The 7,671-nt window shown below is 46.1% G+C and overlaps 1 non-coding gene across 1 annotated transcript; it reads left to right on the top strand.

Annotated features, from left to right (window-relative positions):
• The first annotated feature begins 2,004 nt into the window (after window positions 1–2,004).
• Window positions 2,005–2,109, top strand: LOC117077000. The gene has a single exon (XR_004434602.1). It is a non-coding gene; the product is annotated as a U6 spliceosomal RNA (small nuclear RNA).
• The last annotated feature ends 5,562 nt before the right edge of the window (window positions 2,110–7,671 follow it).

Below are 7,671 nucleotides of genomic sequence, written 5' to 3'. Positions count from 1 at the left end.
AACCCCACCAAGAGCCAGCTTCCAGGACACAGACTGGGTCCCATCTGCCACGGGGTGGGGCTGCAGGTTGTATAAGATTCCATTTGGGCATGCCTGTCTGATTCCTCCTGCTTCGGCACTTCAGATGTGGACACACCCAATTCTGCTCTCTCCCTCCAGCTGGCGTGAGAGAAAGGCAGAGCCTGCCCCACTAGAATGGAGCCGCTGGCTCTCTTTTCTCTTTTTCACAAATGAGCAGGCTTTTCATTTGGGGTTCAATACTACATTTACGTTTAGGGATCCACAGAGGCTCCATGTAGGCCCAGAGGCTCATCCCAGTGCTGCAGTCTGTAAGGAACTTGGCTGAATATAAAGTGAGCCTTTGGTTTCTCACCCATTATCACTCATCTGTACGTCTCCCTCAGGGAATCAGGAGGGAGGGAGTGTGCTTGGCAGATGAAAGTGTGCCCGGCCTGAAAACGGTCAGATTTTAAGGCTCCATTACAACACCAAACCTGAGCTGGAAAAACAACAACATAAAAGAGCGAGGCTGCTGAGCACAGTGGCTCAGGCCTGTAATCCCAGCACTTTGGGAGGCTGAGGCGAGTGGATCATGAGATCAGGAGATCGAGACCAGCCTGACCAACATGGTGAAACCCCATCTCTACTAAAAATACAAAAATTAGGCCAGGCGTGGTGGCTCACACCTGTAATCCCAGCACTTTGGGAGGCTGAGGCAGGCAGATCACAAGGTCTCGAGACCAGCCTGGCCAACATGGTGAAACCCTATCTCTACTAAGAATTAGCCAGGCATGGTGGCGTGTGCCTGTAATCCCAGCTATTCGGGAGGCTGAGGCAGGAGAATTGCTTGAACCTGGGAGGCAGAGGTTGTGGTGGGCTGAGATCATGCCATTGCACTCCAGCCTGGGCAATAGGGCAAGGCTCTGTCTCAAAAAAAATAAATAAATAAATAAAAATAAAAATAAATAAAAACCTAGCCATGTTAAAATTATGACCAAGGGAAGTTTTCTTTCAGAATTTGTTCTATTGTTTATAGTGGTGGTCAGAGAAGAGTGTTGGTGGGCAGGTGATGGGCAGGGAAAAAGAGGAAGGCCTTTCATAATTTAGTGATTTTGTTGCGTTTATTACTTAGCTCCTGTATTAGCCAGGATAAGGTTGATTATGCTGTTGTAATGAAAAATCCCGAAATCTCAGGAGTTTAAAGACTCAAAACTTTATTGCTGCCGTATTACACGCCTCCCACTGGGCAGGAGGGGCCTCTGCTCTTTGTAATTGTTACGGGTCCCAGGCTGATGGGGGATCCATCATTTTATGACACCACTAGTGTCACACACAGTTTCAGAGTTGACTGGGGCAAGGTAACTGCAGCCCGTATTCCACTGGCCAAGCAAGCCACATGGCCACACCTAGCCTCAAGAGGACGTGGGGATATGCACTTCTCCATCTACCTAGAAGTGAGCCTGTGGGTGATAGTTAATTCCTGAATCCTGACTCAGGCATTCTTTTCTATCCTGCACCAAGTCTTAAAAAGCCATGTGGAATAGAAAGAAAAAAAAAAAAGTATTTCTGCACTTCATCTCGATAACCATTTGTATTTGATCTGGAGCTGAATAACAAATGTTTACAGTAGAAAGTTAACAGGTCTCCATAAAGGACTCAGATCTAAGATCTGTGGAAAGAATGTATTTGTTTGAGAAGAATTTACTAACACAACGCCTCCAATTAGTCAGCAATAGACCCTCTGAGAAAGCACACTGGTGATGACACATCTTAAGTTAGTCCTGGTTGAGTGAAAAATGAAAATGTTCAAGCTATAGTTGTCACAGTAAGTCGTGTGTCCACAGAACCCCCAGTCAGAGTTTCTGAGGCATTTTTAGCATGCAAAATTGCATGAGGTTTAAAGCAAACTTACTCTATAAGACAGGTTCTTTAACCCTTGTTAATCACTTTCAGACCATCAGCGAACCTCTTTAAAAGGCCAAGGTGCTGTGTTTGTGTGGGTAACAAGTAATATTGGAAGTGATACTGAAAATTGGAATGACACAGAGGAAATTAGCATGGGCCCTGTGCAAGGATAACATACAAACTTGCAAAGCGTTTAATATTTTGGGGCAAGATGAAAAATGTTCTGTGGATGGGTGGTGGTGATGGTTGCACATCAATGTGAATCAACCTAATCCCATTTAACTGTACACATAAAAATGGTTAAGATAGTAAATTTTGTTTTATATGTTTTACCATAATAAAAAAAATGTAAAATATCTCATTCATTTTTATATTGTTCACATTGAACTGAAAATATTTGGGATATGTTCATTAAATAAAATATATTACTAGCAATTTTTAGAAGCCAGCACGTTGCCTAAACACAACTAGGGCAGACGTCTACTGTTGCTGTCCCAGGCTGTACTTTACAATATTTATTTATATCTATTTAAAAGGCAGATGATAACTGGCCAATAATAATACATTTTATTTGGAACACCAAATGCATGGCGAGCATAGGACTAATAATTGTAGATGTAGTAACACATTTATGTCTTTTTTTTTTTTTTTTGAGATGGAGTCTGGCTCTGCTGCCCAGGCTGGAGTGCAGTGGCCGGCTCTCGGCTCACTGCAAGCTCCGCCTCCCGGGTTCACGCCATTCTCCTGTCTCAGCCTCCCGAGTAGCTGGGACTACAGGCGCCCGCCTCGTCGCCCGGCTAGTTTTTTGTATTTTTTAGTAGAGACGGGGTTTCACCGTATTAGCCAGGATGGTCTCGATCTCCTGACCTCGTGATCCGCCCGTCTCGGCCTCCCAAAGTGCTGGGATTACAGGCTTGAGCCACCGCGCCCGGCAATAATTATGTCTTACAAAAACATTGATGGGGCTATTATCTCCATTTTATAGATAAAGAAACACAACCCTCATGAAGTTGACTGGCTGGGCGCTGTGGCTCATGCCTGTAATCCCAGCACTTTGGGAGTCCGAGGCGGGTGGATCATTTGAGGTTAGGAGTTTGAAACCAGCCTGGCCAACATGGTGAAACTCTGTCTCTAGTAAAAATACAAAAATTAGCCAGGCGTGGTGGTGAGCATCTGTAATCCCAGCTACTCGGGAGGCTGAGGCAAGAGAATTGCTTGAGCCCAGGAGGTGGAGGTTGCAGTGAGCAGAGATCACACCACTGCACTCCAGCCTGGGCGACAGAATGAGACTCCGTCTCAAAAAAAAAAAAAAAGAAATTGACTGATTCAAGGTCACATGACTGATAAGGGCCAGGAAACAAACCTAGGCCAATTGGCTCCAAAAGCTGCTGGTAAGTCGAGGCTGCCCATAGAAACAGGAGGAAATGGCAACCATGAACTCAGGGCCTTGGGCAGGGGCTAGTATGGTGGCTGGATCAGCCAGGAGATGACAAAATTGAAGTCCCAGAAGTGATCCCAAGGCAGGTGGATCACCTGAGGTCGGGAGTTCGAGACCAGCCTGACCAACTAGAGAAACCCCGTCTCTACTAAAAATATGAAATTAACCGGGAGTGGTGGTGCATGCCTGTAATCCCAGCTACTCAGAGGCTGAGGCAAGAGAATCGCTTGAACCCGGGAGGCAGAGGTCACAGTGAGCTGAGATCGCGCCATTGCACTCTAGCCTGGGCAACAAGAGTGAAACTCTGTCTCAAAAAAAAAAAAAAAAAAAGATGTGCATCTTTTTTTTGATGCTCAGAAGATGTGCTTCTGCCTGAGCCAGGCTTGGTTACAAAGGCAGGCATCCCAGCTATAGTGTCAGGAATGGAGGACAGATACAAAGAGCAGGGAAAAGCTTAAGCCCAAACCAAAGATTTAGGGAACATGTTGTTTGTTTGATCACTTCTTTTGTGGAGGAATCCTACCCGCTGGGGCTGCAGTATCAGTGAGCACATGCAGAGCCCTTTCCTGTGAGTTCCATGTGGTGCCCATCCCTGGGCTGTGGGATTTCCTCTCCACACCTGCAGGCTTGGTGGAGAAGCCGCCTGCTGAGGGCAAGTGTCCCGGGTGGTGCAGCCCACCATCAGTTAGCAAGTGAGTCCATTCAATGCAGAGGAGCCAGTGGACTTGGTGACACTCACAGACTACCCCTTCAACCACTGGCTGATAGAGGTGGTGAGAGCAATAATAGCTTTGATGGACAACCCACACAGTACTGGGAAGGGCTGGGATTGAGAGAACTCACACCTACCTGCACTCCCACACCCATTTCCTCTCCACACCTGCCTGCGCTCCTCCTGAAACATAGTTCCCCAGGTAACCACATACTCTCTCCCTCACCTCACTCAGGTCTTTTCAAACATGCCTTCCCTAACCACTGAATTTAAATCTGATCCTCTATCTTCAGCCTGCATTCCTGTCTCTATAATTCCTGCTCTTTTTTTCCCTAACATACATTTCATTCACATAGTTGTTGCCCCTCTCCTCCTGCTAGAATGTCAGCTCCATGAGGGCAGGGCTTTTCATCTGTTATGTTTACTACTGTAACCCCAGTGCCTAGAACAGGACCTGTTCAATGAATGAATGATGATATGATTGTTTAGAGCTGAGCCTTAAACAATCTACGTACTTAAATGCTTCCATCTGGCCAGGCTCTGTGGCTCACGCCTGTAAACCCAGCACTTTGGGAGGCCGAGGCAGGTGGATCACCTGAGGTCGGGAGTTCGAGACCAGCCTGACCAACATAGAGAAACCCTGTCTCTACTAAAAATACAAAATTAGCCGGGCATGGTGGTGCATGCTTGTAACCCCAGCTACTCAGGAGGCTGAGGCAGGAGAATCACTTGAACCCGGGAGGCAGAGGTTGCAGTGAGCTGAGATTGTGCCATTGCACTCCTGCCTACGCAACAAGAGCGTCTAAAAAACAAACAAACAAAAAAATTCCATCTCTAATTTTTCCACTGAGCTGCAAACGTAGAGAAGATTCAACTGCTGATCTGACAACCTCACTTGGCTAAGAAGAATGATAAAGTAACCTGGCCCCAGGGAAAGTCTGACTGCCACTGACCTTCCTCCCCTGATAGCCCTGACTTGGTCTCCCTCATCTCACTTAAAGTTACCATCATCCACCCAGACACCTCGCCAGAAATCTAGGCATCATCCTTAATTCCTTTCCTTCCCATCCACTCACATCCAATCCATCAGCAAGCCTGCTGGCTTTATCTCCAAGAAGAATCCCTGCTGCGTCAACTCCTCCTTATCTCCGAAACTATTCTAGTCCAAGCCAAGCCACCAGAATTTCCTACCTGGGCTACGCATACTCTATGAACTATTCTTTTTACGCTCACTTCTTCCTATAATCCCCACCCTATAAAGGAGACAGGATGATCTTTTAAAATGCAAGGCAGATGATGCCACTTCCCTGTGGAAAATTCCCCCCAGAGTCACCACTGAATACAGACTAAGATTTAGGCTCCTTCTGTGGTTTCCAGTGTCCTACACGGCTGGCTCTGCCTGTCAGATAAGCTCATCTGCTACCACACACTGGATCACCTACCTTCCTGAGTCCAACACCCCCCTACGTGTCCTCAGAAATAGTCAAGCTAATTTCCTGCTTAAGGACCTTGGCTCCTGCTCTTTCTGCTACCTGGATTACTGCGCTTCCGTATCTTCACAAAGCGGTCTTCGTATCCATGCTTCACATCTTCACAATGCACCTTCACACTGCTTCATATCAAATGCGACCTCCCTGTCTAAATCCTGTCACCTCCACCCTGGTCACTCTTTATCAAATCATCGTATTCTGTATCTTTGTTCCTTAGTTTTTTAGCATGTGTTACTATCTAATATTACTAGGTAAATGTGTTTGCTTTGTTATTTTGTCTCCTCCTGCCCATTCCTACCCTAGGTAACATGTAAATTTCCTTCCATGTGAGAAAGAACCTTATATACATAGTTTACAGTTTGCCACTATGTCCCTAGTGCCTAGCACAGAGCCAGGCTTGCCAGAGGTGATCAATGAATATTTGTTGAGTAAATGAACTCTTGTGGAGTTAAATGAATTGCAGTGGTACTCCCATGTAACTGATGGAGGATTAGACACTCAGGGATTTAAGTCATTTGCCTAAAGGTATGCAGCCAGTAAACGGCAGAAGAAACTAGTGTTCATAACTGGGAGCCAGTGCTACCTGGCAAAACATCTTCTCTTGGTAACACTAACTTGTCAGGAGCATCTGACCTTAAAGACCTGAGGTTGTGGCTCACACCTGTAATCTCAGCACTTTGGGAGGCTGAGGCAGGTGATCACTTTAGGTCAGGAGTTCGAGACCAGCCTGACCAACATGGAGAAACCGTCTCTACTAAAAATACAAAATTAGCCAGGCATGGTGATGCATGCCTGTAATCCCAGCTACTCAGGAGGCTGAGGTAGTAGAATTGCTTGAACCTGGGAGGCAGAGATTGCAGTGAGCCGAGATCACGCCATTGCACTCAAGCCTGGGCGACAGGAGCAAAACTCTGTCACACACACACACACACACACACACACACACACACAAAGAGAGACCTGAGGTTCAGACAGGTGCCCAGTCACCCACCAGGCTGGAGCTTCAGAGAGCTAGTGACCAGTCAGGGAAACCTGACCTTGAGAGAGTGGGGTACCAAGGTAAAGGCAGGACTGGCCAGAGGTCTCACTGAATAAATCATAGTGAAGCCCACCACAGGGGCACCAGGTTGAATGAAAGGTAGAAATCAAGTAAATTTGGCCACCAGAGTGAGAAAGATTCCAGGGTAGCACTTCCCACTGCTGAAAGCCTGGCTAACACTTCCTATTTCCTTGTCTGGCTTCACGGTAGTCGTTTTCCTCTTCCTATTTAGAAGACATCCCAGTCTTATCCTTCTGGGCTATTCATGCTCAGCTAAGTTTCCAGCCCTGTGTCCCCAGTGACACCTGCGTCTTGGCATGACACAAAGAGCCAATATTATTAAAACAGCTCTGTTAGTAAACTGTATGGTGTTTAAGGAGCCAAGTGAAATCAGAACAAATAGTATGATCTGTCTGCTTAGTGCATGAATGTAATGGCATAATCTCATACAAGGAGCAAACAGAGAAAGACAGAAAAACATCAGTTTAAAGGAGTCTTGTTTGACCTGTCTATAGTGTGCAACAGCTTCCTGGGTGTTCATGTTGCTGGGTGCAAGTCTCCAAACTAGTCAGCAGGCAGAAAGTCTCCTCTGTTTGATAACAGTCCCAGATCTGTCAGTTCGGTTGCCAACCCTAATTTGTAAATTCTCTTCTGTAAAGATTGCACAATTGTGCTCATTTTCTGTTGACTGTGGGCCGGCTAATGGCTGCTAATGAGTCAGCTGCTAAGTGACTCAGCACTGCATCAATAACGGAACAGATCCCTTCGTCCCTGAATCTGCTGGAGGAAAATGATGTCTTCCTTTATCAGTGTGTCCCTTTTGGCCCCCACTGAGAACTCATGACCTGATGTATTGTGTAAAGAGTCTCATCCTTAAAGAGCCCACTCTATCAGCTCAAGGAAAACCAAGAGGAATATTCCAAGTTTTTGGTGTTTTTCTATTTTGGTTTTTGTTTTCCTCACTGTAGAATGTTCACACTTGCATTCTTTCTAGTCAACTAGAAAGTCTCATCTTTCTTCCTGTGTAAGGTGTACTGTCGTTGATGGCATTCTATGGGCTCTGGGTGACTGAAGGTATGTTAGAATA

The sequence above is a fragment of the Trachypithecus francoisi genome, unplaced genomic scaffold, assembly GCF_009764315.1.
Source record: "Trachypithecus francoisi isolate TF-2019V2 unplaced genomic scaffold, Tfra_2.0 Lachesis_group5, whole genome shotgun sequence".
NCBI classification, from domain to species: domain Eukaryota; kingdom Metazoa; phylum Chordata; class Mammalia; order Primates; family Cercopithecidae; genus Trachypithecus; species Trachypithecus francoisi.
Note: the sequence above shows the minus strand (reverse complement) of the source record. Positions and strands in the feature narration are given on the sequence as shown.